Source organism: Mchenga conophoros, linkage group LG15, assembly GCF_057382185.1.
Source record: "Mchenga conophoros isolate Kocher_MC1m ecotype Shallow Benthic linkage group LG15, M_conophoros_male_GT1.1, whole genome shotgun sequence".
In the NCBI taxonomy this organism is placed as follows: Eukaryota; Metazoa; Chordata; class Actinopteri; order Cichliformes; family Cichlidae; genus Mchenga; species Mchenga conophoros.
The window spans coordinates 27,295,474-27,309,693 of NC_140540.1; positions in this window are offsets into that span (position 1 = coordinate 27,295,474).

Genomic DNA, 14,220 nt, shown 5'->3' on the forward strand with positions numbered 1-14,220 from the left:
AACACACCCGTTCGCTTGAGGGTGATACACACTTGTTCTAATGTGCTTGATGCCCCTTTCCTTCAGGAAATCAGCAAAGGCAGATGAAGTGAATTGTGGTCCATTATCTGTCGTAAGCTCACAAGGGTTTCCCTCCCATGCAAAAACTGAAGACAAGAACCTGATAACAGTGTCTGTAGTAGCTGATGAAGTAAAGGCTACTTCTGGCCATTTGCTGAAGTAATCGACCAGTGTGATAGCAAACCTGCAGTCCTGCGACCCGCGGTCAAAAGGTCCAACAATGTCAACGGCCACATGCTGAAAGGGACCATCTGGAAACTGAACCGGCTGTAGGGGAGCAGGAGCAGTTTTGGCCATTTTGTCACACAATTGACAGACTGAGCACGATGACAGAATCGCATGGACTTGAGTATCCATGCATGGCCACCAGTAAAGCTCTCTGAGTCGCTGCTTTGTGTGAACTATGCCCTGGTGACCTTCGTGTGCGAGGCATATCACCTTTTCTCGCAGGGACCTTGGGACCACCAGACGTGTCCCCCAGAAAACCAACGGTGATTCCACAGCAAGTTCATGTCGCACCAGGAAATACGGCTGCATCTCAGGTGGGAGAGACCTTTTCACCTTAGGCCAGCCTGAGCGGATAACCTGTCGCAGCAGAGAAAGGTCAGGGCAGTCCTCATATTCAGCTTTAAAATCCGTCAACGGTGTCGCTGTCAAGAGAGGAGAAACTTCAGCTATCGCCAAGAGAAGGTCTTTTTCAGCATCAATGTCAGTGCTGGAGTACGTCAGGGGAACCTGTGAGAGGCAGTCTGCGATGACATTCTGAACACCAGGACGGTACTGCACATCGTACTGAAAACACATCAACCTTGCAGACCATCGTGCGATTCTCATGCCCGCTCTGTTCATACCTTTGGTGCTGAGAAGGGTAGTAAGAGCTTGGTGGTCAGTACGAAACGTGAATCTGCGGCCCCATACATATGTACGCCATCTTTCCACCGCCCAGACACAGGCTAACGCCTCCTTTTCTGTGGTGGAGTACTTTCTTTCAGCAGGAGACAGTGTTCGGGAGGCGAACGCCACAACCCGCTCCACTTGATCTGGATGTAACTGTGTCAACACAGCGCCTAGCCCGTAGTCTGATGCATCTGTGGTGATAAAAGCAGGTAAGTCAGGGTCATAGACGGCAAGTGCGGGACTTTCCAGAAGGAGTTTTTTCAGGTTACTGAAGCTCTCATGTGCTGCCTCGTTCCACTGGAGTTCAACTTTCATGTCTGTGTGATGGCTGCACTTACAGCCACACAGTGGTAATACCCACCATGTTAGTGTAGAGGCTTATAAGTAACATTGCATTCACATTTCTTTCTTTAAATATAGGAATTAATTTACAGGACAATAAATAACTGGTTTTGGTTTAGATTTAATTCACATATCCACATAACACTGCATTCTAAAATAAGTGCACACATTTTAGTTTACACTGTTATGTATGATTAATTTTTTGTTTTCTGAGTTACCTTAGTTGCAGCTGTTCCAGTCCCTTGATTAAGGAGCCAAGAGGTGGAAAAGGGGCGGAGCGAGCTTTAAAGGAAGACTACAAATTGGTTCACGCTATAACTCAGGACCATGGGGGGGAATTGGAGTTCATTATGTTTGGTTTAGTTAGATTTTGTGTGTTTTACCCCTTCTCCTGTTTTTGTGGACTGATCAGCCACTATTTAAGTTTCCCCTTTGTCTCGTTAAGTTAGGTCAGTTTGTTTGAGTTATCAGTTGAGTTGTCAACTTTGAGTAGAGTTTTGTTATTTTGACCTCTTTTATGGGCCCAAGATTTTGAGTCTTTTGCATGAGTTAACCAATTATGTTTTTTGGGTTAAATAAAAAATCATTTTTTTGGACTTTAACCTGTGCCTAAGTTTCCTTCACTGCTTGGTCCATCACAAGTGGTGTCAGGAGTGGGATCAGCAGTTGAAGGCACAGGATTTTTTTTTTCTCTTTTTCCCCCTCTTCACTTATCAAGCCATGCACAGAATGGGAAGGAGTGGCAGAGGAGCAAAAGGAGATTGTCAAAACCAGCCAGTTGGAGTGGTAGAGCAAGTAGAAGGAGGAGAGGAAAATGGAGCCTCTGGAGGGGTGGATAGTACTGAGAGCCAAGGTAAGGAGCTGACAATGTCAGAACTGATTTCCATCCTTCATTCTCATATGGGTCAGCAGGAGGCCCAGGAAGCAAGAAGAAGGGAGGAGTTTACCCGCCAGGAACAGCGCTTTAGAGCACTACAACATCAGTTTCAGCTGTTGCAGGTAGAAGTGAAAGCTCGTACTTCTCCCTGAGCTGCAAATGGAGGAACCTAAACAACCAGAGGTAGAGTCCGTTGAAGAGGAGGATCCTCCCTGTGCTGGCTCCAGTAATGAGCAAATACATCCTCAATCAGGTCAGTCTCGCTTTTATGAACCCAGGTTGGAAAAATTGACAGAGGAGGATGATATTGAACATTTTTTAACAACATTTGAACGCATGGCTGTAGTTTGCCGGTGGCAAAAAATGGACTGGGTTTTTCATCTGATTTCTTTACTCACTGGCAAAGCAAGAGGTGCGTATGTTCATATGGATATGGATGACTCTCTAGACTATGACAAAGTTAAAGCAGCTATTCTTCAAAAATATGACATTAATCCTGAGACATATAGACCGAGATTCTGTTCACTGGAGATAAAACCTGATGAGAATCTAAAAGAACTATATGCAACTATATGCAAGAGTTATATGAGAAGTGGGTAAAGCCAAAAGGAAAAATGGTGCATGAGGTTAGTGAAATATTAATTTTAGAACAATACTTGAGAATGCTGTCTCCTGAGTTACAGATATGGATTAAAGAACGCAATCCAAACTCTGCAGCGGCAGCTGCAGAGCTGGCTGATGTGTTTGTGGCAGCACGGAGAAAAGGACAGCCATGGAGCCACACAGCATGGAAAATGAGAGATGGTTCAAAATCTGTCCCTCACTACCAGAAAGCAGGGGTGAGTAAACCTCCAAAGAGCCAGTCTGTCAATATGCCGTCAAGACCTCCACCCAAGACTGTGATTTGTTATTTGTGTGGGATGGAGGGCCACACAAAACCTATGTGCCCAAAGAATTCTACAAAAATAACTCAGATGTGTTTTGTGCCCCGACAAAGTGTGGAGCCTAAAGTGGAGTTTGAGAATGGTTTCAAAATGACCTTAGTTGAGGTTGATGGGAAACCATTAAAGGCCCTTGTTGACTCAGGAAGTACTCAGACTCTTGTGCACCGAGACTTTGTTCCCGCAAATAAAGTTAATGTGGAGACAATCCCTGTTCGCTGCATTCATGGAGATGAGAGGTCATATCCAACAGCAGATCTGTACATCAAGGTACAAGGACAAACGTATATTCTAAATATTGGTGTTGCAGAGAATCTGCCATTTCCAGTAGTGCTGGGTCGAGATCTGCCTGTGTTGTTTGACTTGCTGAATCCTAGTCATACATGCAATGTTGCAGTAACAAGAGCTCAAGCTAAGAAGAAAGAGGAGTCGCTACACCCACTCCGTGCCTTGTCCTTCTATGATGCAGACATAGAGACTGCACCCGGGAAGTCTTGTAAGTCACGTGGACAGAGAAGGCAAGAGAAGTTTCTACATACTGCTGTTCGAGCAGCTCCTAGCACAGAGCCTGAGTTACCTTTGGGTTTTAAAATCCCTGTTAATATTATTGAAATGCAACATGACGATCCATCTCTAACATCTCTGTTCCAGAAAGCTGCAGAGAGGAACCAAGGAACTAAGCAAGATTTGAACAGCAGGGGGGAGTTTCTGCTGAAAGATGGCATTCTGTATCATCAGCAGGGTTCAGCATTGCAGTTGGTGGTTCCTAGAGCAGTCCAGAAGGTGGTGCTCTCCTTGGGACACTCCATTCCATGGGCTGGCCACTTGGGAAAGCATAAAACCATGGCCCGCATTAGAAAATATTTTCATTGGCCTGGAGTGCGCTCGGATGTTACACGGTTCTGTAAAAGCTGCCCTCAGTGCCAGAAGTCTTCTCTTAAAATCCCCTCCAGAGCTCCTCTCCAGTCTCTACCAATTATCAGCACTCCATTTGAATGGCTAGGAATGGACATTGTTGGTCCTCTAGAAAGAAGCAAGGCAGGCAACCGTTACATGCTGGTAGTGACAGATTACGCTACAAAGTATCCAGAGGTCTTTCCTTTGAGATCAATAAAAGCCAAAGCAGTCGCCCTCTGTCTCATACAGTTCTTCTCAAGGGTTGGTTTTCCTCGTGAGATTCTTACTGACCGTGGCACTAACTTCATGTCCACTTTGTTGAAGCAGGTGTACCAGCTCCTTGGGATTAAGAGCCTGAGGACAACACCATACCACCCTCGGACAGATGGCCTAAAAGAGCGCTTCAATCAGACCCTGAAACAAATGTTACGCAAATTTGTCAATGAAACTGGTACAGACTGGGATCAGTGGCTGCCCTACCTCCTCTTTGCATATAGAGAAGTACCCCAGGCTTCTACAGGTTTTTCACCTTTTGAACTATTGTATGGCCATGAGGTACGAGGCCCCTTGTCTCTTCTAAGGGAGACTTGGGAGGGTGACCAAGAAAGATCACAGGCTGTCAGTGTTGTCTCTTATGTTGTCCAGATGCAGGAACGGTTGGAGAAGATGATGGAGCTGGCCCAAGCCCACAAAGCGGAAGCACAGCAGCACCAGAAGGCCTGGTACGACCAGTCAGCTCGGCAAAGATCCTTCAGTCCTGGTGAGAAGGTGCTGGTGCTTCTTCCAAGTGATTATCTGGCGGCGCGGCAGTAGCACGCAGCGGCCACTCCGGAGCCAAAGTGGTGCTGCATTGTTTATCGTTTACGTTTTTGTGTGTAGCGTGTTTATTTTGCACTATGTATGGATATCGTCGCAACTGGTGTCGGTGTCCGTGCATACAACAGCCAGACACTTTTCAACCTAAATAACCCGGTTGACGACATCCAGGATGGGCTGCGGGAAACGCTGCGTGAACTCGGCTTGCTCCGCGAACCAGGCCTCGAAGCCTCGGCGTTGCCTGATGTCGGCGGCCGGAGGTGGGGACATCGGAAGCGTTGCGCGAGGAAGCGGAAGCGCGGCAAGCGGGTGGGAGTCTGTGCTAGGCTAAAAACAAACCCTAGCCGGCCGGCTCTACCGTCCATCATCTTATCCAACGTCTGCTCCCTGGATAGTAAACTGGATTACATCCGACTCCAGCAGGCTACACAGCGTGAGGTTAGAGACTGCTGTGTCTTTGTTTTCACGGAAACATGGCTCAGCGACAGAGTACCGGACGCCGCTATTCAGCTAAACGGGCTTGCCTCGTTTCGTGCCGACAGAAATGCAGCTCTGTGCGGTAAGACTCGCGGTGGCGGCTTGTGTGTTTACATCAACGAGAAATGGTGCAAGAACTCTGTGCTAGTTTCTAGTTATTGCTCATCGCTGGTGGAGTTTGTGACTGTTAGATGCAGACCTTTTTATTTACCACGGGAATTCACCACTGTTTTCATTATCGGAGTGTACATTCCACCTAGCGCTAATGCTAAGGAAGCGCTATGGGAACTGTATACAAAGATCAGTGAACTGCAAAATACACACCCGGATGGACTGTTTATTGTTGCTGGAGATTTCAACCATGCAAATCTCAAGTCAGTGCTTCCTAGATTCCATCAGTATGTGGACTTTGCAACGAGAGGGGAAAACACGCTGGATCTTGTTTACACAAACATCCCCGGCGCATATCGGGCAGAGCCCCACCCCCACCTCGGCTACTCAGACCACATCTCTGTTATGCTAATTCCAGCATACAGACCACTCGTCAGGCGATCAAAACCGGTTCTGAAGCAGGTGAAAACCTGGCCAGCAGGAGCCATCTCTGGTCTTCAGGACTGTTTCGAGAGCACTGACTGGAACATGTTTAGGGAGGCTGCAACTTACGGCGACTTCACTGACTTGGAGGAGTACACATCATCAGTGTCCAGCTACATCAACAAGTGCACCGATGACGTCACTGTCTCCAAGACCATCATCTCATGACCCAACCAGAAACCGTGGATTACTGCGGAAGTGTGTGCACTTTTAAGGACCCGAGACTCTGCCTTCAAAGAGGGAGATAAGGTGGCGCTTAGAAGAGCTAGGGCCGAACTTTCTCGGGCCATCAGAGAGGCGAAGCGCGCACACGCCCAGAGAATCCACAACCACTTCAGGGACAGCGGCGACACACGGCGCATGTGGCAGGGCTTACAAGCCATCACTAACTACAGGACGACATCACCTGCCTGTGACAGTGACGGCTCCCTCCCAGATGCGCTGAACAACTTCTATGCTCGGTTCGACAGGCAGAACGACGTGGCGGCGAGGAAGACCACCCCTCCTCTGAACGACCAGGTCCTGTGTCTCACTACAGCTGAGGTGAGGAAAACTCTACGCAGAGTCAATCCAAGCTGCTGGACCAGACAACATCCCAGGCAGAGTGCTCAGAGAATGTGCTGACCAGCTGGCAGATGTTCTCACCGACATCTTCAACATCTCTCTGAGCAGTGCCGTCGTTCCCACATGCCTCAAGGCCACCACCATCGTCCCCGTGCCCAAGAAGTCTTCTGTGTCCTGTCTCAACGACTACTGTCCTGTTGCACTTACACCCACCATCATAAAGTGGTTCAAACGGCTCGTCATGAGACACATCAAGACCCTGCTGCCCCCCTCACTGGACCCACTGCAATTTGCATACTGCCATAACCGCTCAACGGACGACGCCATCTCGACTGCACTCCATCTTGTCCTGACACACTTGGACAAGAAGGACTCACACGTTCGAATGCTGTACATAGATTTCAGCTCAGCATTCAACACGATCATCCCCCAACAACTGATCGGAAAGCTGAGCCTGTTGGGCCTGAACACCTCCCTCTGCAACTGGATCCTGGACTTTCTGACCGGAAGGCCTCAGTCAGTACGGATCGGGAACTGCACCTCCAGCACCACCACACTGAGCACTGGGGCCCCACAAGGCTGTGTGCTCAGTCCTCTGCTGTTCACACTGCTGACTCATGACTGTGTAGCAACACACAGTTCAAATCACATCATTAAGTTCGCTGATGACACGACCGTGGTGGGTCTCATTAGCAAGAACGACGAGTCAGCGTACAGAGAGGAAGTGCAGAGACTAACGGACTGGTGTAAAGACAGCAACCTGTCTCTGAATGTTGACAAGACAAAAGAGATGGTTGTTGACTTTAGGAGGACACGAGGCGACCACTCACTGCTGTACATCAACGGCTCCTCTGTGGAGATCGTCGACAGCACCAAATTCCTGGGCGTCCACCTGGAGAAGGACCTCGGCTGGTCCCTCAACACCAGCTCCCTGCACAAGAAAGCCCAACAGCGTCTCTTCTTTCTGAGGAGACTGAGAAAGGCCCAGCTTCCACCACCGATCCTGACCACCTTCTATAGAGGAACTATCGAAAGCATCCTGAGCGGCTGCATCACTGTCTGGTTTGGGAACTGTGCCATATCGGACCGCAAGACCCTACAGCGGATAGTGGGAACAGCAGAGAAGATCATCGGGGTCTCTCTCCCCTCTATTGAGGACATCTACACCACACGATGCATTCGCAAAGCCACCAGCATTGTGGCTGATCGGACACACCCCTCTCACACACTCTTCACACTCCTGCCATCTGGAAAAAGGTACCGAAGCATTCGGGCACACACATCCAGACTGTGCAACAGCTTTTTTCCACAAGCCATCTGTCTCCTCAGCAAAAAGGGACTGACTGATAAACACACACACACACACACACACACATTATCACTCAGCTTAACTCAACTACCTCAAAACATTGAGACTGGACTGACTAATCAACACAAGCGCAAACACACTGACCTACACCACCAAACCATCGTACACACCAACCTGTAAATGCTCTTTTGCACAATATTATTACTGGACTTTCTGCACTAACTTCTGCACTTCCTAATTTTTGCTGCTACACTAAGGAATGTTTACTGTTCCTCCACTACCTCAACTCATCATCACAAAACCTTGTTATTATGTTACGTTGTGTTTTTTTGTCATACTGTCACTTGCTGCTCTTGTTTGCACATTTGCACGTGCACTTTGTTGTCTGCTGTCTGATAACAAAAAAAAGTCTTCCTTAGATAGTTAGATAGTTTTTTGTTAATTTATGTTGTAATTTATGTTAGGTCAGTCTGTCTTGTCTCTGCTAGCCAGCTAACTAGGCCTCTTAGTTAGCTAGTTTAGAGTTTTCTGTTAATTTATGTGTAGCGAGTGAAAGCCACCGAGTAACCGCTAAGGGCCTCTATACTACTTGTGCAAACTTTCAGGCCCAAAGCTCTCACAGGAACGAGCCCAGAATAAACGGGACAAGAGGGTCAATATCAGTCAGATATGTTAAAATTTATTATTTTAAAAGAACACAAAGGGTTTGCAAAAGGCCTAAAACATCAAAATGGGAAAGGTCACTAACGACCACGACCACCACGACCTGCTTAAGGAATGGGTGGAGAGACCAAAAGCAGATGTCTTTCTGATCCAGGAGGTTTCAGAGGAGGAGGAAGTGGATGATCAGTATCTGCCAAAACCCACTCCTCAGGACCTGGATCTCAACCATCTTTCTGAGGAAAGACGGGCTCAGGTGAGAAACCTGTGTAAATTAGATGTGTTCAGTGAAAATCCTGGTAGAACGGACATTGTGGAACGTGACATTGTGTTGAAAGATGGAGCTTCTGTGAGGAGAATGAGTTACAGGATACCTGAGCGTCTACTGATCCCGTTGAAAGAGGAGATCGACCTGATGTTGTCACTAGGAATCATTGAAGCCTCGAAGAGCGAGTGGTGCCACCCGGTGGTCCTGGTGCCAAAGAAGGATGGCAGTATCCGTTTCTGCATAGACTTCAGGTACCTGAATGCAATATCCCAATTTGATTCATATCCAACTCCCCGCATTGATGACATGGTTGAGCACCTTGGGAAGGCCAGATACCTGACAACAATAGACCTCTGCAAGGGTTATTGGCAGGTACCACTGGCTAAGCGCTCAAAAGAGCTGACTGCTTTCCGGACCCCGTGGGGCTTGTTCCAGTTTAAAGTCATGCCCTTTGGACTGCATGGTGCCCCGGCAAATTCCAGAGACTGATGGACCAGATACTGTCTGACATGTCTGATTTCTATAAAGCGCCTTGAGGCGACTTTTGTTGTGATTTGGCTCTATATAAATAAAATTGAATTGAATTGAATTGAATTGAAAATTTTGCTGCAGCCTACCTTGATGACATAGTGATTTTCAGTTCTACCTGGGAAGAACACCTGAAACACCTGGAGAAGGTATTGGGGCGTCTTCAGTCTGCAGGGTTGACTGTTAATCCAGCTAAGTGTGCCATTGCCAAGGCTGAAACTGAGTACCTTGGGTTTGTGATTGGAAATGGAGTAATAAAACCTCAAGTCAATAAGGTCACCGCCATAGAATCCTGTCCCTTGCCAGAGACCAGAAAGCAGCTGAGATCATTTTTAGGTATGGCAGGATTCTATCATCGGTTTATCCCTCATTTCTCCGCCAGGGCAGCTCTTCTGACGGATCTGACTGGTGCCCGAAGTCCCAATAAGATCACCTGGACAGAGGAGGCTAAGATGGCTTTTCAGGACCTACGACAATCTCTGAGTAAGAGCCCAGTCTTGCACAGCCCTGATTTTGAGAGAAATTTCATTCTTCAGACTGATGCCTCAGAGAGAGGATTGGGAGCTGTTCTGTTACAGGGACCGCCTGGAGAGCGTCATCCAGTGGCCTTCATCAGCCGCAAGCGGTTTCCGAGGGAAGTGCGATACTCAACCATCGAGAAGGAGGGACTTGCCATCAAATGGGCCCTGGACTCCTTTAGGTATTATCTTCTCGGACGGGAGTTCATATTGGAAACAGACCACAAGGCTCTTCAATGGATAGAGAGAATGAAGGACACAAATGGAAGGATCACGCGATGGTACCTTGCAATCCAGCCATTCCGGTTCACCATCAACCACATCCCCGGCAAAGATAACTGCACTGCAGACTCTCTCTCTCGCTGTCCCAGGGAGAGATCTGAAGAGGGGGAGTGTGTGATGGCTGCACTTACAGCCACACAGTGGTAATACCCACCATGTTAGTGTAGAGGCTTATAAGTAACATTGTATTCACATTTCTTTCTTTAAATATAGGAATTAATTTACAGGACAATAAATAACTGGTTTTGGTTTAGATTTAATTCACATATCCACATAACACTGCATTCTAAAATAAGTGCACACATTTTAGTTTACACTGTTATGTATGATTAATTTTTTGTTTTCTGAGTTACCTTAGTTGCAGCTGTTCCAGTCCCTTGATTAACCCTTTAAGACCTACCATAGAACCAAGTCCGCCAGAGCTTATATTATATTTTTACATGCTGTGGAGCCATTTTTGGGAGCATTTCAAGTTGCTATACATCAATACAACCATTACAGCCTAAATTTTAATAATATGTCTGCATTAGGTGCATAGTAATTACATAAATTGCAAAAAAGTGCAATAAACTACAAAAAAATTTGAAAATCGTTTTTGTTTTTTTAACATATATTTCTAGTTAGAGAAATTTAAGAGGCTCATCCCTCAAAACTGTAAATACAAAAAAGTTGCACAAACTAGTTTCCCACCACAGGAAATTTATTTTGAGTGTCTTCATAGTTTTATTTTTGAAATACACCAATTTTTATACACTGCAGGAAAAACGAAAATAAATATTATAGTGCAAATTTGCAAAATAACAGCATATGCATCAAAATAAACTATTTCCAGCAGTGCAATATGAGTCCTAAGCATCCCAGAAACGACACAGAAAGTCATAAACTCAAACATAACTTTTTAAAACACAAGTATAGGCTCATAAGGCCCCGATCGTAAAAAAACTACATTTCCGCAATATGACGTCACTTCCGGTTTCGGGCAGGTCATGCGGTCATGTGATAGTTCGCGCTGATGGACGTAGGAAGTGTTACAAACAGCTGATCGGATCGGCGAAGCGTGTTTCTGGAATATCATGTTTTTGTTGCTGCAAGTGATTTTTATGCAGTTTTTGCAAAGCTATACAGTGGGGCAAAAAAGTATTTAGTCAGCCACCGATTGTGCAAGTTCCCCCACTTAAAATGATGACAGAGGTCAGTAATTTGCACCAGAGGTACACTTCAACTGTGAGAGACAGAATGTGAAAAAAAAATCCATGAATTCACATGGTAGGATTTGTAAAGAATTTATTCGTAAATTAGGGTGGAAAATAAGTATTTGGTCACCTCAAACAAGGAAAGTCTCTGGCTCTCACAGACCTGTAACGTCTTCTGTAAGAAGCTTTTCTGTCCCCCACTCGTTACCTGTATGAATGGCACCTGTTTGAACTCATCATCTGTATAAAAGACACCTGTCTGTCCACAGCCTCAAACAGTCAGACTCCAAAGTCCGCCATGGCCAAGACCAAAGAGCTTTCGAAGGACACCAGGAAAAGTATTGTAGACCTGCACCAGACTGGGAAGAGTTAATCTACAATAGGCAAGCAGCTTGGTGTGAAAAAATCAACTGTGGGAGCAATCATCAGAAAATGGAAGACATACACGACCACTGATAATCTCCCTCGATCTGGGGCTCCACACAAGATCTCATCCCGTGGGGTCAAAATGATCATGAGAATGGTGAGCAAAGATCCCAGAACCACACGGGGGGACCTGGTGAATGACCTGCAGAGAGCTGGGACCAAAGTAACAAAGGTCACCATCAGTAACACACTACAACGGCAGGGAATCAAATCCCGCAGTGCCAGACGTGTTCCGCTGCTGAAGCCAGTGCATGTCCAGGCCCGTCTGAAGTTTGCCAGAGAGCACATGGATGATACAGCAGAGGATTGGGAGAATGTCATGTGGTCAGATGAAACCAAAGTAGAACTTTTTGGTATAAACTCAACTCGTCGTGTTTGGAGGAAGAAGAATACTGAGTTGCATCCCAAGAACACCATACCTACTGTGAAGCATGGGGGTGGAAACATCATGCTATGGGGCTGTTTTTCTGCCAAGGGGACAGGACGACTGATCCGTGTTAAGGACAGAATGAATGGGGCCATGTATCGTGAGATTGTGAGCCAAAACCTCCTTCCATCAGTGAGAACTTTGAAGATGAAACGAGGCTGGGTCTTCCAACATGACAATGATCCAAAACACACCGCCCGGGCAACAAAGGAGTGGCTCCGTAAGAAGCATTTGAAAGTCCTGGAGTGGCCTAGCCAGTCTCCAGACCTCAACCCCATAGAAAATCTGTGGCGGGAGTTGAAAGTCCGTGTTGCTCGGCGACAGCCCCAAAACATCACTGCTCTCGAGAAGATCTGCATGGAGGAATGGGCCAAAATACCAGCTACTGTGTGTGCAAACCTGGTAAAGACCTATAGTAAACGTTTGACCTCTGTTATTGCCAACAAAGGTTATGTTACAAAGTATTGAGTTGTATTTTTGTTATTGACCAAATACTTATTTTCCACCCTGATTTACGAATAAATTCTTTACAAATCCTACCATGTGGATTCCTGGATTTTTTTTTCACATTCTGTCTCTCACAGTTGAAGTGTACCTCTGATGCAAATTACTGACCTCTATCATCATTTTAAGTGGGGGAACTTGCACAATCGGTGGCTGACTAAATACTTTTTTGCCCCACTGTAACTAGTTTGACTTTAGGTCGCACCAGTGAACAGTCTGCAAAATACTGTCTGTAGATAGTTTCTGGCAGAATAGACACAGAAGCTCCAGTGTCTACTATCAGCTCTACCATCTTAGAACCACCTTGTACGGTTTCAATGTCGACAGTGCAGGTAAGCTTATCTTGAATAGCTGCCATCATTTTAGCATCTTGCACGCACAGTACTGCCAGTTCTGGAACCACTACTTCTCTCACTTCACTGACTGACGACTTACATACCTTGGCAAAATGTCCCTTTTTCCCACAGTTGTTGCATTTTGAAGAAGCAGCCGGGCAGTTTTTATCATTAGCTAAGTGCTTGTGAGAACCACACCTGAAGCACTTCCGCTGCTGCTGCTTTGAACCTCCCCGTTTGCGTTGGTCTGGAGTACAGCCTTTAGCAGGGCGAGGTCCTCTCTTCTGGTGAGAGTGGGAATTTGCCGCGTTGACTGTCTGAACAGGCGTGGTCGGAAACGAGCCGGGTGTGGAGAGTAGAGTAGCGTTTTTGACTGCTGCTTCCACCTGGCCTGCAATAGTTAGAGCCTTATCCAGTGTGAGATCGTCCTCCAGTAACAGTTTGTCTTTCACAGCGCTGAGATGAGCGTTGGAGATTAACTGATCTCTTATCATTTCACTTTCCATTTGTCCAAAGTTAAGATGCAGCTAACGCTCTCAGAGCCACCACATACTGAGAAACAGTCTCATCCGCTCGTTGAATACGCTGTCTGAATGTATGACGGCACGCCACGACATTTACTTTCGGCACAAAGTGCTTCTCCAGTGCGCTCATGGCGTCAGCATATGTATCACCTTGCTCCGGTAACGTGTAGAATAACCGCTGTCCCTCCGGGCCCAAGCAGTGTAGCAAAACAGCACGTTTCCTAGCATCCGGCCATGCGTCTCCCATGGCATTGATTACTAGCATGTAATTGTCGAATATTTTCCGCCATGTAGTAAATGGAATCGGCGGCTCACCCACATGTGGAAGAAAAGATGGTGGACTCGGAACTGATGCACTCATCCTCGTTGCCAATTTGTGGTGTTTCGACAGAAGAACGGAGACGGCTTGCTTTATAATGGAACGTGTATTCAGCAGTAGTTAGCCATCCAAAACATATCACAATACACTTCTGTTCTTCTATCCTTCTATCACTATTAGTCACCAGAGATGGGCTGTAATCTGATTACTTTTTTCAAGTAACAAGTAAAGTAAGGGATTACTATTGCAAAAACGGTAATTAGATTACCGTTACTTTCCCGTAGGAACGCTGCGTTACTGCGTTACTAAAACCGTGATTTTTTGCGAGAATGTCTCACGACAGTGACGTAAGCGAGTGTGCCGTTAGTGACAACAGCTGTGTGCAGATCAACAATGGATCACATATCAATTGTGGGAGAGAGTATGAGCGTGCAGCGTTTAAAGCGTGGAAGTACTGACCTT